Raw genomic sequence first — 15,252 nt, forward strand, 5'->3', positions numbered from 1 at the left:
ACCTGGTGGTTTTAAAAATATGTCCACAGATGCTTGGTACTCCTCCCTTCAAGAGTTGGAATCTGTTGCCTTTACCTTGGGTGTGGGCTGGATTTAGAGGCTTGCTTCAGGAGGATAAAGTGGCAGTGATGGAGTGTGGTTTTGGAGGCTAGGTCATAAAAAGGCCCTGCAGTTTCCATCTTGGTTGTTTCTCCCTTGGATTGCTTATTCTGGGAGAAGTCAGCTGTCATATCCTAAGGAAAGGTCCACATGGCAAGAAACTAAGGCCCCTAGCTAACAGCTATGTGAAGAAAATTCCTGGAAGCACTTCCTCCCGTCCTAGTCATGCCTTCAGATGACTGCAGACCCAGCTGACATCTTAACTGTAACCTTAGGAGAGACCTTGAGCCAGAGCCACCCAGCTGAACTAAGCTCCCGGTCTCCTAACCCTCAGAAACAGATTATATTTGCATGTAATTTTGCATCACAAAATCTCAGCCTTAATTCTACTATTAGAAGAGCTTGTCTTTCTGGGTATATTTTATATGAGAACTTCTAGATGTTTTGTGAAATATGTTAACATGTTTTGGACACTCTTTGAAAGAGCTCAATTTTCTCATTAAAGCTAATAATTCAAATGTAAGAGAAAAAATAACATAGCATAAAGCAAAGGTAACTATTAATCTTCTAATGCTTTACAAGGGGTCAGCTCTTTTCACTGCTAAACATAATTTGCTAAAAGATAGTTTTCAAGGAATAATTGTCAAACTGTGATTTTGAATAATGTCTTTGACTTCTAGGTTACCAGATGAGAAGAAACAGGAAACTCTCAGAGTTTCTGCATACTTTCAAGAGCCTTTAAACATGTGGTTGATGTAATAGATGTTTACAAATTATATATTTTTTAAGTTAGAAAAAAAAAACCCAACAGTTAGTTCATACATTTAACCATGATCCTAGGTATATTCATTTCCTATTCTAGACTTCAAAGAAAAAAAGTCAGTGCATTTTTATTCTTGTTGCCAAACTGTTCTCAGCTCTTCTGTGCCCTGAACCAAGATCACAAGGCTTGGGGTACTCCTGTTTGCTACTCCACCCTCTAGCATTTGATTCAAGTGTTATCCAGGTGCTATGAGGCCTGAAAGCTTTCAGTCTAAGTACTTGGTTAGTCAGGCCCTGGCACCAGCTTCACACTATTTACTTTTACTTGATTTAAAACAGTTTATATTCTCAAATATGGTTTGAAAAATTCTTCTAAAATATACTCCGGAAAAAGGGGGAAAAAGATACCTTTTTTTTTTCTCAGTGGCCCTAAAGTGTCCACTGTGGTACTCCAGATCTCTCATTCAACCCAACACATTTTTTAAAACTTAGTTGAGGGCAAATGCATATTCTGTTTCTCCTGGAGTCTATCACATATCAAAGTTAGGACCTGTCCATGAGAAAGAAGTTTGTAAAGTCCCAGATATATGTTTCCACTGAGTTTTTGCAAATTCCTGGTTAGAACTATCTCCTCTATGTGATCTGTAATTTCCATCAGAAACTCCCTTCCCCTACCCTGTCTCATGGCAGGGGTATGTACGCTCTGAACTGACATGTCCATTAAAGGGTCGCACACATAATAAGCCCTTATAATCTGTCGGATGTTAGAAACAAGATATCTAAGCTTGTCAGAGACTTGTGTAAGTTCAGAAGTGAAAGTTAAGTGCAACGAATTAGTTATATCTATTACTACCTTTGAAGGAGATTTTTGCTTTCTAATTCTCAACTTTATCAGATAGATGAGGATTTATTTTATAGCAAATGGAATGACCCATGAAGCACAGGAAGGAGGTCGTGAAGAACAGATAGTTTTCTCTTCCTTTTTTTATTTGTTATACTGTCTCCCTCCCTCAACACAGAGTACTACCTAAGAGCAAAAACAATCATCTTTAGGCAGAATTTATTTCTAAGGCTAGTCATAGGCCAAACATTTGACAAAGCTGAAGTTTTTCTTTGACCCTTTCATCATCATCCTTATTCCACATACTCAGATCTATTTCACTCATTCATTCATCAAATATTTATTGAGTACTAGTTAGAACTATCTCCTAACTATGTTAGGAACTATTTTAGATACTGGGGAATCTAAAAATAAGTAGTGGTGAGTAAAATAGACAAAGTCCTTGCCATTACATTCTAGTTTGGGGAGACAGATAACAAATATGCAATATGTCACATGGTGAATAAATACAATGAAAAATAAAGTTGGGGAGAAGGGATAAGGAGTGCTGGTGCATGAGAGATATTCTAGATTTTATCTAGAATAAGACAGGTCTCACTGATAAGATAATGTTTGAAATGTGACCTAAAGGAAGTGAGGGAGAGTAAGCATATGGAGATTGGATGTTTCAGGCATAAGAAATAGCAAATGCAAAGGCTCTGAGGCAGAAGCTGTTGGAATATGTGAGGAGCAGCAAAGATGCCAGTGTGGCTGGTATGAAACGAGAAGGAAAAGTGTAGTAAGAGTTGAGGTCAGGGAGATCATGCCAGGCTATAGGCGACTAAGCAGAGCAGTGACTTGATCTCACTTTTATTTTAGCAGGTTCACTGTGGCTGTAGTATCGAGAAGAGAAAATACGGGTGGGAAGAGCATATCTCAGTAATCTAGGCAAAAGATGATGAAGTCTTGGAGTACAGTGGTAGCAGTGGGGTTGGTGAGAAGTGGTTAGAGTCTGGGGACTTCCCTGGTGGCGCAGTGGTTAAGAATCCGCCTGGCAATGCAGGGGACATGTGTTCGAGCCCTGGTCCGGGAAGATCCCACATGCTTCGGAGCAACAAAGCCCGTGGGCTACACTACTGAGCCTGCGCTCTAGAGCCTGCGAGCCACAACTACTGAGCCCACGTGCCACAACTACTGAAGCCCATGGGCCTAGAGCCCATGCTCTGCAACAAGAGAAGCCACCACAATGAGAAGCCTGTGCACCGCAATGAAGAGTAGCCCCCACTCACTGCAATTAGAGAAAGCCTGTGCACAGCAACGAAGCCCAACACAGACAAAATAAATAATTTATAAAAAAAGTGGTTAGAGTCTGGAAACATTTGGAAGGTAGAAATAAAAGGATTTCCTGATGGATCAGAAGTTCAATGGTAAAGAAAGCCTGAACAACTGGAATAGTGGCATTACCTTATACTGAAATGAAGAAAACTGGATGAAAATGAAAGTTTGACATGTTAAATTTGTAATGCTCATTAGAAATTCAAATGGAGATGTTGAGCCAACAGTTGAATAGGTGATTCTGGAGTTTAGGCAGAAGTTCAGGCTAGAGATAAGCTTAGAGTTTATGGTGTAAAGATGGAATTTAAAGCCACTGAGACTAGAAAGAATCATGTAGGAAATGAGTGATAAAGAGCATGATAATATGAATAAGGACAAGTAGTTTTTTTTCCTTGTACATCTCTCTTAGTGCCTCTAAGAGTCCTGTGTTAGACAGGGTGCTTCAGAGAAACAGAACCAGGAGGGTGTGCGTGGTTGTGTGTGTGTGTGTGTGTGTGTGTGTGTGTATGAGAGAGAGAGAGAGAGAGAGAGAGAGAGAGAGATTTATTTTAAACCTTGGCTCATGAGCCTGGGGGTCTGGTGAGTCCAGAGATACAAGTTGCGTGGGCAGGTGGGCAGGCTGGAGACTGAGGGAAGGGCTGATGTTACAGACAGGGTCCAAAGGCAGTCTGGACAACAGCATGGCTGGGCTGGACTTTCTTCACTGTGAGATTTAGGAAAATCTGGCAGAGTAGAGATGGCGGAGTAGAAGGATGTGTGCTCACTCCCTCTTGTGAGAGCACCCGAATCACAAATAACTGCTGAACAATCATTGACAGGAAGGCACTGGAACTCACCAAAAAAAGATACCCCACATCCAAAGACAAAGGGGAAGCCACAATGAGATGGTAGGAGGGGCGCAATCACAATAAAATCAAATCCCATAACTGCTGGGTGGGTGACTCACAAACTGGAGAACACTTATACCACAGAAGTCCACCCATGGGAGTGAAGGTTCTGAACCCACATCAGGCTTCCCAACCTGGGGATCGATAATGGGAGGAGGAATTCCTAGAGGATCAGACTTAGAAGGCTAGTGGGATTTGATTGCAGGACTTTGAAAGGAATGGGGGAAACAGACACTCCACTCTTCGAGGGCACACACAAAGTAGTGAGGACCCAGGGGAAGGCGCAGTGACCCCATGGCAGACTGAACCAGACCTACCTGCTAGTGTTGGAGGGTCTCCTGCAGAGGGGGGGAGTGACTGTGGCTCAGCATGGGGTCAAGGACACTGGAAGCAGAAGTTCTGGGAAGTACTCCTTAGCATGAGCCCTCCCAGAGTCCACCATTAGCCTGACCAAAGAGCCAGGTAGGCTTCAGTGCTGGGTCACATCAGGCCAAATAACCAACAGGGAGGGAACAAGTTCCACCCATCAGCAGACAAGCAGATTAAAGTTTTACTGAGCTCTGCCCACCAGAGCAACACCTAGCTCTACCCACCGTCAGTCCCTCCCATCAGGAAGCTTGCACAAGCCTCTTATATAGCCTCATCCACCAGAGGGCAGACAGCAGAAGCAAGAAGAACTACAATCCTGCAGCCTGTGGAACAAAAACCACATTTACAGAAAGACAGACAAAATGAAAAGGCAGAGGACTATGTACCAGATGAAGGAATAAGATAAAACCCCAGAAAAACAACTAAATGAAGTAGAGATAGGAAACCTTCCAAAAAAGAATTCAGAATAATGATAGTGAATATGATCCAGGACCTCAGAAAAAGCATGGAGGTAAAGAAAGGGAAGATGCAAGAAACGTTTAACAAAGACCGAGTAGAATTAAAGAACAAACACCTGGCTTCCCTGGTGGTGCAGTGGTTGAGAGTCCGCCTGCCGATGCAGGGGACACGGGTTCGTGCCCTGGTCCGGGAAGATCCCACATGCCGCAGAGCGACTGGGCCTGTGAGCCATGGCCGCTGAGCCTGTGCATCCGTAGGCTGTGCTCCACGATGGGAGAGGTCACAATGGTGAGGGGCCCACATACTGCAAAAAAAAAAAAAAAAAAGAACAAACACCTAGAATAATTAAAGAACAAACAAACAGAGATGAACGATACAATAACTGAAATGAAAAATACACTAGAAGGAATCAATAACAGAATAACTGAGGCAAAAGAACGGATAAGTGAACTGGAAGACAGAATGGTGGAATTCACTGCTACATAACAGAATAAAGAAAAAGGAATAAAAGGAAAGAAGACAGCCTAAGAGACCTCTGGGACAACATTAAATGCAACAACATTCACATTATAGGGGTCCCAGAAGGAGAAGAGAGAGATAAAGGACCTGAGAAAATATTGGAAGAGGTTACAGTCGAAAACTTCCCTAGCACGGGAAAGGAAATAGCAATCCAAGTCCAGGAAGCACAGATAGTCCCAGGCAGGAAAAATCCAAGGAGAAACACGCCAAGACACATAGTAATTAAACTGACAAAAATTAAAAACAAAGAAAAATTATTGAAATCAACAGGGGAAAAATGAAAAATAACATACAAGGGAACTCTCATAAGGTTAACAGCTGATTTCTAACCAGAAACTCTACAAGCCAGAAAGGAGTGGCACGATATATTTAAAGTGATGAAAGGAAAGAACCTACAACCAAGATTACTCTAACTGGCAAGGATCTCATTCAGATTCGATGGAGAAATCAAAAGCTTTACAGACAAGCAAAAGCTAAGAGAATTCATCACCACCAAACCAGATCTACAACAAATGCTAAAGGAACTTCTCTAAGCAGGAAACATAAGAGAAGAAAAAGACCCACAAAAACAAACACATAACAATTAAGAAAATGGTAATAGAAACATACATATCGATAATTACCTTAAATGTGAATGGATTAAATGCTCCAACCAAAAGACACAGGCTCCCTGACTGTATACAAAAACAAGAGCCGTGTATATGCTGTCTACAAGAGAGCCACTTCAGACCTATGGACACATACAGACTGAAAGTGAGAGGATGGAAAATGATATTCCATGCAAATGGAAATCAAAAGAAAGAGGAGTAGCAATACTCATATCAATAAAATAGACTTTAAAGTAAAGAATGTTAAAGTAAAGAATGTTAAAGTAAAGAATGTTACAAGGAAGGACACTACATAATGATCAAGGGATCAATTCAAGAAGAAGACATAACAATTATAAATATAAATGCACCCAACATAGGAGCACTTCAATACATAAGGCAACTGCTAACAGCTATAAAAGAGGAAATTGACAGTAACACAATGATAGTGGGGGACTTTAACACTTCACTTACACCAATGGACAGATCATCCAGACAGAAAATTAATAAAGAAACACAAGCTTTAAATGACACAATAGACCAGATAGAGTTCATGGATATTTATAGGACATTGCACCTGAAAACAGCAGATTACACTTTCTTTTCAAGTGCACACAGAACATTCTCCTGGATAGATCAAATCAAGCCTTGGTGACTTTAAGAAAATTGAAATCACATCAAACATCTTTTCTGACTACAACACTATGAGATTAGAAATCAACTACAGGGAAAAAAAAACCGTAAAAAACACAAAAACATGGAGGCTAAACAATACGTTACTAAATAATCAAGAGATCACTGAAGAAATCAAAGAGGAAATCAAAAAATACCTAGAGACAAATGACAATGAAAACACGATGATCCAAAACCTATGGGATGCAGCAAAAGCAGTACTAAGAGGGAAGTTTATAGCAATAGAATCCTACCTCAAGAAACAAGAAAAATCTAAAACAATCTAACCTTACACCTGCAGGAACTAGAGAAAGAAGAACAAACAAAATCCTAAGTTAGTAGAAGGAAATCATAAAGATCAGAGCAGAAATAAATGAAGCAGAAACATATAAAACAATAGCAAAGATCAATAAAACTAAAAGCTGGTTCTTTGAGAAGATAAACAAAATTGATAAATCTTTGGCCAGACTCATCAGGAAAAAGAGGGAGAGGACTCAAATCAATAATATTAGAAATGAAAAAGGAGAAGTTACAACACACACCACAGTAATACAAAGGATCATAAGAGACTACTACTCTATGCCAATAAAATGGACAACCTGAAAGAAATGGACAAATTCTTAGAAAGGTATAACCTTCCAAGACTGAACCAAGAAGAAATAGAAAATATGAACAGACCAATCACAAGTAATGAAATTGAAACTGTGATTAAAAATCTTCTAACAAACAAAAGTCCAAGACCAGTTGGCTTCACAGTTGAATTCTATCAAATATTTAGAGAAGAGCTAACACCCATCCTTTTCAAACTCTTCCAAAATACAGCAGAGGAAGGAATACTTCCAAACTCATTCTACGAGGCCACCATCACCCTGATACCAAAACCAAATAAAGATACTACAAAAAAAGAAAATTACAGACCAATATCACTGATGAATATAGATGCAAAAATCCTCAACAAAATACTAGCAAACAGAATCCAACAGCACATTAAAAGGATCATACACCACGATCAACTGGGATTTATCCCAGGGATGGAAGGATTCTTCAGTATACACAAATCAATCCATGTGATACACCACATCAACGAATTGAAGAATAAAAACCATATGATCATCTCAATGGATGCAGAAAAAGCTTTTGACAAATTTCAACACCCATTTATGATACAAACTCTCCAGAAAGTGGGCATAGAGGGAACCTACCCCAACATAATAAAGGCCATATATGACAAACCCACAACAAACATCATTCTCAATGGTGAAAAACTGAAAACATTTCCTCTAAGATCAGGAACAAGACAAGGATGTCCACTCTCGCCATTATTATTGAACACAGTTTTGGAAGTCCTAGTGACAGCAATCAGAGAAGAAAAGGAAATAAAAGGAATACAAATTGGAAAAGAAGAAGTAAAACTGTCAGTCTTTGCAGATGACGTGATACTATACATAGCAAATTCTAAAGATGCCACCAGAAAACTACTAGAGCTAATCAATGAATTTGGTAAAGTTGCAGGATACAAAATTAATGCACAGAAATCTCTTGCATTCCTATACACTAACAACGAAACTTCAGAAAGAGAAATTAAGGTAACAATCCCATTCACCATTGCAACAAAAAGAATAAAATACCTAGGAATAAACCTACCTAAGGAGGTAAAAGACCTGTACTCAGAAAACTATAAGACACTGATGAAAGAAATCAAAGATGACACAAACAGATGGAGAGATATACCGTGTTCTTGGATTGGAAGAATCAACATTGTGAAGATGACTCTACTATAACCAGTGGCATTTATTACAAAACTAGAACAAAAAATCTTAAAATTTGTATGGATACAAAAAAGACCCCGAATAGCCAAAGCAGCCTTGAGGGAAAAAAAATGGAGCTGGAGGAATCAGACGCTCTGACTTCAGACTATACTACAAAGCTACAGTAATCAAGACAATATGGTACTGGTGCAAAAACAGAAATATAGATCAATGGAACAGGATAGAAAGCCCAGAGATAAACTCACGCATCAATGGTCAACTAATCTATGACAAAGGAGGCAAGGATATACAATGGAGAAAAAACAGTGTCTCCAGTAAGTGGTGCTGGGAAAACTGGACAGCTACATGTAAAAGAATGAAATTAGAACACTCCCTAACACCATACACAAAAATAAGCTCAAAATGGATTAGAGACCTAAATGTAAGACCAGACAGTATAAAACTCTTAGAGGAAAACATAGGAAGAACACTCTTTGACATAAATCACAGCAGGATCTTTTTTGATCCACCTCCTAGAGTAATGGAAATAAAAACAAAAATAAACAAATGGGACCTAATGAAACTTAAAAGCTTTTGCACAGCAAAGGATACCATAAAGAAGACAAAAAGACAACCCTCAGAATGGGAGAAAATATTTGCAAACCAATCAACAGACAAAGGATTAATCTCCAAAATATATAAACAGCTCATGCAGCTCGATATTAAAAAAACAAACAACCCAATCCAATAATGGGCAGAAGAGCTAAATAGACATTTCTCCAAAGAAGACATACAGATGGCCAAGAAGTACATGAAAAGATGCTCAACATCACTAATTATTAGAGAAATGCAAATCAAAACTACAATGAGGTATCAGCTCACACCAGTTAGAATGGGCATCATCAAAAAACCTCCTAACAACAAATGCTGGAGAGGGTGTGGAGAAAAGGAACACTCTTGCACTGTTGGTGGGAATGTAAATTGATACAGCCACTATGGAGAACAGTATGGATGTTCCTTAAAAAACTAAAAATAGAGTTACCATATGACCCAAGAATCCCACTACTGGGCATATATCCAGAGAAAACCGTAATTCAAAAAGACACATGCACCCCAATGTTCATTGCAGCACTATTTACAATAGCCAGGTCATGGATGCAACCTAAATGCCCATCGACAGATGAATGGTTAAAGCAGATGTGATATGTATATACAATGGAATATTACTCAGCCATAAAAATGAACGAAATTTGGTCATTTTTAGAGACGTGGATGGATCTAGAGACTGTCCTAAAGAGTGAAGTCAGTCAGAAAGAGAAAAACAAATATCGTATATTAACGCATATATGTGGAACCTAGATAAATGGTACAGATGAACCAGTTTGCAAGGCAGAAATAGAGACAGAGATATAGAGAACAAACGTATGGACACCAACGGGGGAATGTGGCGGGGATACTGGTGGTTGTGGGATGAATTGGGAGATTGGGATTGACATATATACACTAATATCTATAAAATAGGTCACTAATAAGAACTTGGTGTATTAAAAATAAATTAAATTAAGAAAAAATTTAACAAAACTAAGCCAGATGGTTAAATATATCATTATAATAAATGATTTTGGTGACTGAATGAAAAGAAAAGAGTAAGGACAAGTCGTTAATGCATACAGTGTCGGGCACTGTTCTAAGCACTTTACATGTACATTTCACTTAGTCCCTGTGACCGCTGGAGGTAGCTAATTTTATTATTCTCAATTTATAGATGAGGAAATGGAGTCTTAGAGAAATTAAGTAACTTTCTTCTGATTAAACAGCTAGTAAATGTTAGGGCTGTTTGTTCAATCCCAGGCAGACAGAGAAGTAAAATATTCCATGTGAGAGCCCTGGGACACTCCAACTTTCAGCATTCAGGGGGATATAAAAAAGAACCAGCGAAGGAGACTGAACAGGAGGATGCAGTGGGTAGGACAAGAAGCTAGAGTGGTACTTCGGGAGCCCAGAGGATAAAATGGAGAAAATGCTCAACAGTGTCAAACGCTGCTGGCAGGTCAAGGAAGATGAGGACTGAGCATTGACCTTTGCATTTAGGAAAGCTGCTCTTGAGAAAGGCTGTTTTGACTCAGTGGTGGAGTTAAATCTCAATCAGAGTGAGTGCAAGAGAGGCTAGAAGAGGCATTAGAGTTCAGCTCTTTGGAGTTGAGCACAGGTACCACTCCAGACTCAGTCTCAGACAGGTATTCACATATGGATATGAATCAAAGTGACAGGTGAGATTAACACACTAACAAAATAGAGATTTGATTGGGAGCTTGGTGAGGAAAAGATGTGGGTCACTTTATAGCCCTTTTTCAAGGAGAACAAATTTGATTTCCTTTCTCTTGGCATTCAGTCTTGGACTTCCCTTCATTTGAAAAATTTCCAACCTCCAAATTTGCCTACTACCTCTCTCCAAAATAAAAATTTTCCTGGGTCATGTTTTATTTATATATACATCTTCATCCTAGCAAAGGACCAGCTAAGAAGGGTACAAATAAAAGTGTGATAAATGATTAATATCCTATATATTGAATATCCTAGCCTGAAGTTATTGTAGACTACTTGCTGTTCCCATATGAGCCCATGTTTGTCTCTGTGGACTGTACTCAGTCATTCAAATTGATTAAAAATTTTATATCTATCTTTCTAAAGCCATGTGTAAGATCTCGGTTTTCCTATTACTGTGGGTATTTTCATTGTAGTTTACTCTCTGTCCCTCTCTCTACCCCCCTGTCATTAGAAGCTAGTAAAGTTTCTCTTAGTATAAGACTACCTTTCTCTAAGTCCATAGAGCACCTTATTTTCATTTACCATATTTTCCCTTGTATCTTACCTATATGAACTTGCCTTACTTCTCCCTTTCCTCACCTTTTTATAGTCCAGGACAGGAGCTGTCACATGTTTTGATTCCCTATAGCCCAGTTCTAAGCACATAGGAAGTACTCAGTATACATGTTTTAAATTAATGAGTGACTATTTATTGAAGTCAATTGAGTCAAATGATACTGACCTATACTGAATGATACTGATGCTAACTGCAGACAGTGGGACCTCCCGTTCCACATGGCAACAACTGCAGAGTGTTCTTAGCTTAGGGACATAATATTTTTAGGTAGGTTTATGAAAGGTTAAGAAGTACTATAAAATATCAAAATAATAATAACTAAACCCAAGTAAATTAGAAAAGTTCATGGTTTGTTGGTTTGCTTTCTGGTTTTTTTTTGCATTGATAAAAATTTTAGATATTTGTTTAATAATTAATGTACCTACTAATTTGTTGTTTCATAACTTCTCATATCTGAATCAGTGAGTATTCTTCTTTTAATTTACATTATCTCTGATCATCTGGTTCATACAATTATAAGGTGATTAGGCTATTATTTTCAGTTATGAAAACTCAGATTTCACTAGTACACAGAGGTGATAAGACCAAAGGGATATAATAGCCTTAGTTAAGAATTTCACATATAACCGTTAATGAATCTTGAAAACTGAGATTTCAGACCTGCTGAAAATATCTGAAATGCAATATTAATATATTTCCCCCAAGCCTTTAATGAAATAAACAGCACAACATTTTATTACATCAACATGTAATAGAAGCTGTTGTCAGATGATAGACCGAACAGATGCCAAGATGAGGAAGGAGGAAGGGTATTTTTTACTATGGTTACTCTGCACCGTTCACTTGATTTTACAGTTTGGCTTTCATTATTCATCCAAAGTACTTAGTTATAAATTTGCCAGGGTGATTCAGGGGGTAAAGTGCCTTCTGACAGGAGGGTTTAAACCACAGGTTGCCCATTTCATTCTATTTTGGGATGAAGATTATATTTTCTTAACTCCCTATGCTATCCATGTTAGATTACATAAGCAGAGGCTTCCAGAATCTTAAAACTAGAAAAAAGAAAAAGTTGTTAACTTGTTAATTTACACATGAGAAAATTTAGGCCCAGGAAACTTGTCACGCACCCATATCACAGAACTAGTTAATTTCAAAGCTGAAACTCAAATCCAATCACCTTGCCTCCAGTTTCTATACCTTCCATTCTTCCAGCTATCCTTCATTTTTTGCACACGAGACCAGTAATTTGAGTGATTTTGGGATTCCGGGAATGGCTCTATTTACCAGAGAATAAATTTTTTATTTGCCATAGGTTCTACCCTTTTTTAAGATGAAAATACCTTTAGAAAGTAAAAATAATAATTAACATTTGTATAGCATTTCACAAAGGAATTTCCACATATTTTGAGGTCAGTAGCTGCTATCTCAGAGAGTTGTCAGCATTTTATTAGGATGGGGCTCTGTGACAGAGGAGTCCAAGCAGCTGGGGAAGCAAGGCTAGGTAGCTGCAGGGTTCATTTGGGTGGGGTCTTTTGCAAAACTGCTTGAGGCCAGGCAATTGGAAGGCATGGGTAGAGAGACTACTTTATAAGGAGGCCGTTTCTTTGAACAGCTAGATCAGTGGTTCTCAAATGGAAGTGAGTTTGTCCCCCAGAAGATCTTTGGCAACGTTTACAGGCATTTTTGAGGGTCACAAATGGGGGTAGTGGTGCTGTTGGTATCTAGTGGGTAAGAGAGCAGGGGTGCTGCTACACATCCTAAATTGCACAGGACAGTCCCCAAAGAAAGAATTATTTGGTCCAAATGCCAATAGCGCTGAGGTTGAGAAACCCCGAGCTAAAGGGGAAAAAAATTCATTGAGGAACCAAAGGAAATTTCTTGAATTATTACTTATTTTATGCATTTAAGAACTTAGAAAATGAACTAGATCTCTCTTCACACACATGCAAACCTTTTTTTTTTTTTTCTTTTTTGGATATGGCTGTTTCTAGGGAATCCTGAAGACTGTTTATCTGGATTTCCTTGCGTTGGATGTGGGTTGAGCCAGGGACTTGAGTTTTGTGAAACAGCTGTGGCCCTTGGCACCTTCCTATCTGGTTTTCAGAACTCGGTCCTACGTACTAACTTTGTGGCGTCTTCCGTGGTAGCAGAGAATTCTTTTGTGGGACACTACACACATCCAGGTGTTCAGGTATGTCGTGGTTCTTTTTTACACAAATGTTATATTGTGTGATGTGTTTCACAGGACACGAGGAGTCGCCTCAAGAGGAATCAGATTTTCTTCAGGAGCTGACAGACATTCAGGGAGAGAAGAAAGGTCTGCAAGAGCGTTAACCCGCCCATTGCGTCTCAAGGCAACCTCACGTCCTCCCACAACCTGGCCCGCAGACTCAAGCCGAAAGCTGTTCCCCAGCGACTGAGCGCGAAGAACTTCGCTTTTTCCACTTGAGGCGCACGAGTGCGTGTGCGATCCGGCCCCCGGAGTTGCGGAGCGGTCCAATGAGCGGGCCCTTTCTCCGCGCCGGCTCGGGATTGGGCGAACCGCGCCAGGCTCTCTGCCTAACAGCGCCGGGAGCGCGTGCGCGGTCTCGAGGTGGAGTCGCTGCGGGCGGCGGGGGCGGCTGCGGCGACGGCGGCGACTGGCGGTGGGGCGGGGGCGGGGACTAAGGATTGTGAGGTGGGGAATCGCGAGTTTCTGGATTCTTTATCCGGTATTTTAAGTGCCGCGGGGGAACTGTCGTTTCTGCAGTGTTTGGGAGAGGCCAGGGCGGGAGAAGCGGCGGCCGCCGTGGCGCGGAGGTAAGAGGCGGACCGGCAGCGGCTCGGTGTGGAGGTCTTAATCAACAGGTCCCAGCGAGCGGCCGGGGGAGGGGCAGCCGGGCTCACCCCCTCCCCCACGCGCCGGGCCCGGGCGGGACCCCGGGCTGCTGCAGGCAGCCGGCGCCGGGCCGGCAGCGGAGGGCGTGAGCCCAACCTTTGTCCCTCGGAGGAACGCTGTCTGGCGGTGCCCGCTCCCTCTGGCTTGGTGAACGACTCACCTCGGCGGGGGCTCCTGCCCGGCCGGCCCGAGGTGCAGGGAGGCGCCTTCTCTCTGCGACCGCGCTCCCGAGTTCGCGACTCTCCTGACTCCCTCCAGGCAGGGTCCGGGAGATCGGCGGGGCGAAGAACACTTTTCTTTAGAAGACGGAATGTAGTTGGCGTTTCTCTGCCCGACTCAGCTGCTGGTATTCGGCTGCTCGCTGCATTCTTTAAACAAATAAACAACTTGCTTCCTCGTAACCATTTTCAAGAAGAGCCTAATCTTCTTCATGGTTTCTGATAATTTAAGTTTGCAAGGTGAACTTTGAAGATTGTAAGTTGTTTTAAGCTGCTTTTAATGAGAGGCTTTAAACAATCTTTGGTGCAGATTATGTAACTTCCTAATGATAATAATTCACCTCTGTTTAGTTGATTGACATACGGTAAGGTGTTCGAATTTAGGTTTCGGTCGAAAGGTTTTTCTTGGCATTTGGCGCTGAAATTAAAATCTGATAGCCAGAAGGTTTCTAGTAGTACATAGTGTGTGTTTTGTCTCCATACTCGTTTAGGATTGTGAGAATTTAGATTTGGAAAGCCTGTAGCACAAGAATTTTGAAAGTTTGATTTTAATGACAAGGTGAAAGGAGTTAATATTTGGTTTTTTTAAAAGTGTATATGTTAATGATAGTATTCTAATTATGCCTTTGGATTATACCGGAAATTAATAACGTAATAAATTCTGCAATAGGAACAAATGGCATGTTGGTTATTGGTGTCTTTGAAGTATTAGTACTGGGATAATGAAATTGTTAAATAAGCTTTTTGGATTATGAACTACTGATTTTTTTACTAGATTCCTGTGGACTTGGCATATTACAATTTTTTTTTTTTTTAATTGCTGCGTTGGGTCTTCGATGCCGAGAGCAGGCTTTCTCTAGTTGCAGCGAGCGGGGGCTACTCTTCGTTGCGGTGTGCGGGCTTCTCATTGCGGTGGCTTCTCATGTTGAGGAGCACGGGCTCTAGGCGTGCAGGTTTCAGTGGTTGTGGCTTGCGGGCTCAGTAGTTGTGGCACGCGGGCTCTAGAGCGCAGGCT

At 40.6% G+C, this 15,252-nt stretch overlaps 1 protein-coding gene across 11 annotated transcripts in view; it reads left to right on the plus strand.

Moving 5' to 3' along the window:
- Nucleotides 1-13,825: 13,825 nt before the first annotated feature.
- Nucleotides 13,826-15,252, plus strand: part of PALS1 (protein associated with LIN7 1, MAGUK p55 family member) — a 101,928-nt gene continuing 100,501 nt past the window's right edge. For 6 of the 11 annotated variants that reach the window (XM_089907853.1, XM_089907855.1, XM_089907858.1 and 3 more), the window contains exon 1: nt 13,829-13,940. The gene's annotated coding sequence lies outside the window, so the exon portion shown is untranslated. Of the gene's footprint in view, nt 13,941-15,252 lie in introns of all 11 variants that reach the window. The other 5 variants (XR_016392202.1, XM_022570323.3, XM_089907862.1 and 2 more) reach the window with 4 other exon arrangements.

Source organism: Delphinapterus leucas, chromosome 2 (genome assembly GCF_059928025.1).
Source record: "Delphinapterus leucas isolate spDelLeu-1000000601 "Yukka" chromosome 2, BTC_Dleu_Yukka2, whole genome shotgun sequence".
In the NCBI taxonomy this organism is placed as follows: Eukaryota; Metazoa; Chordata; class Mammalia; order Artiodactyla; family Monodontidae; genus Delphinapterus; species Delphinapterus leucas.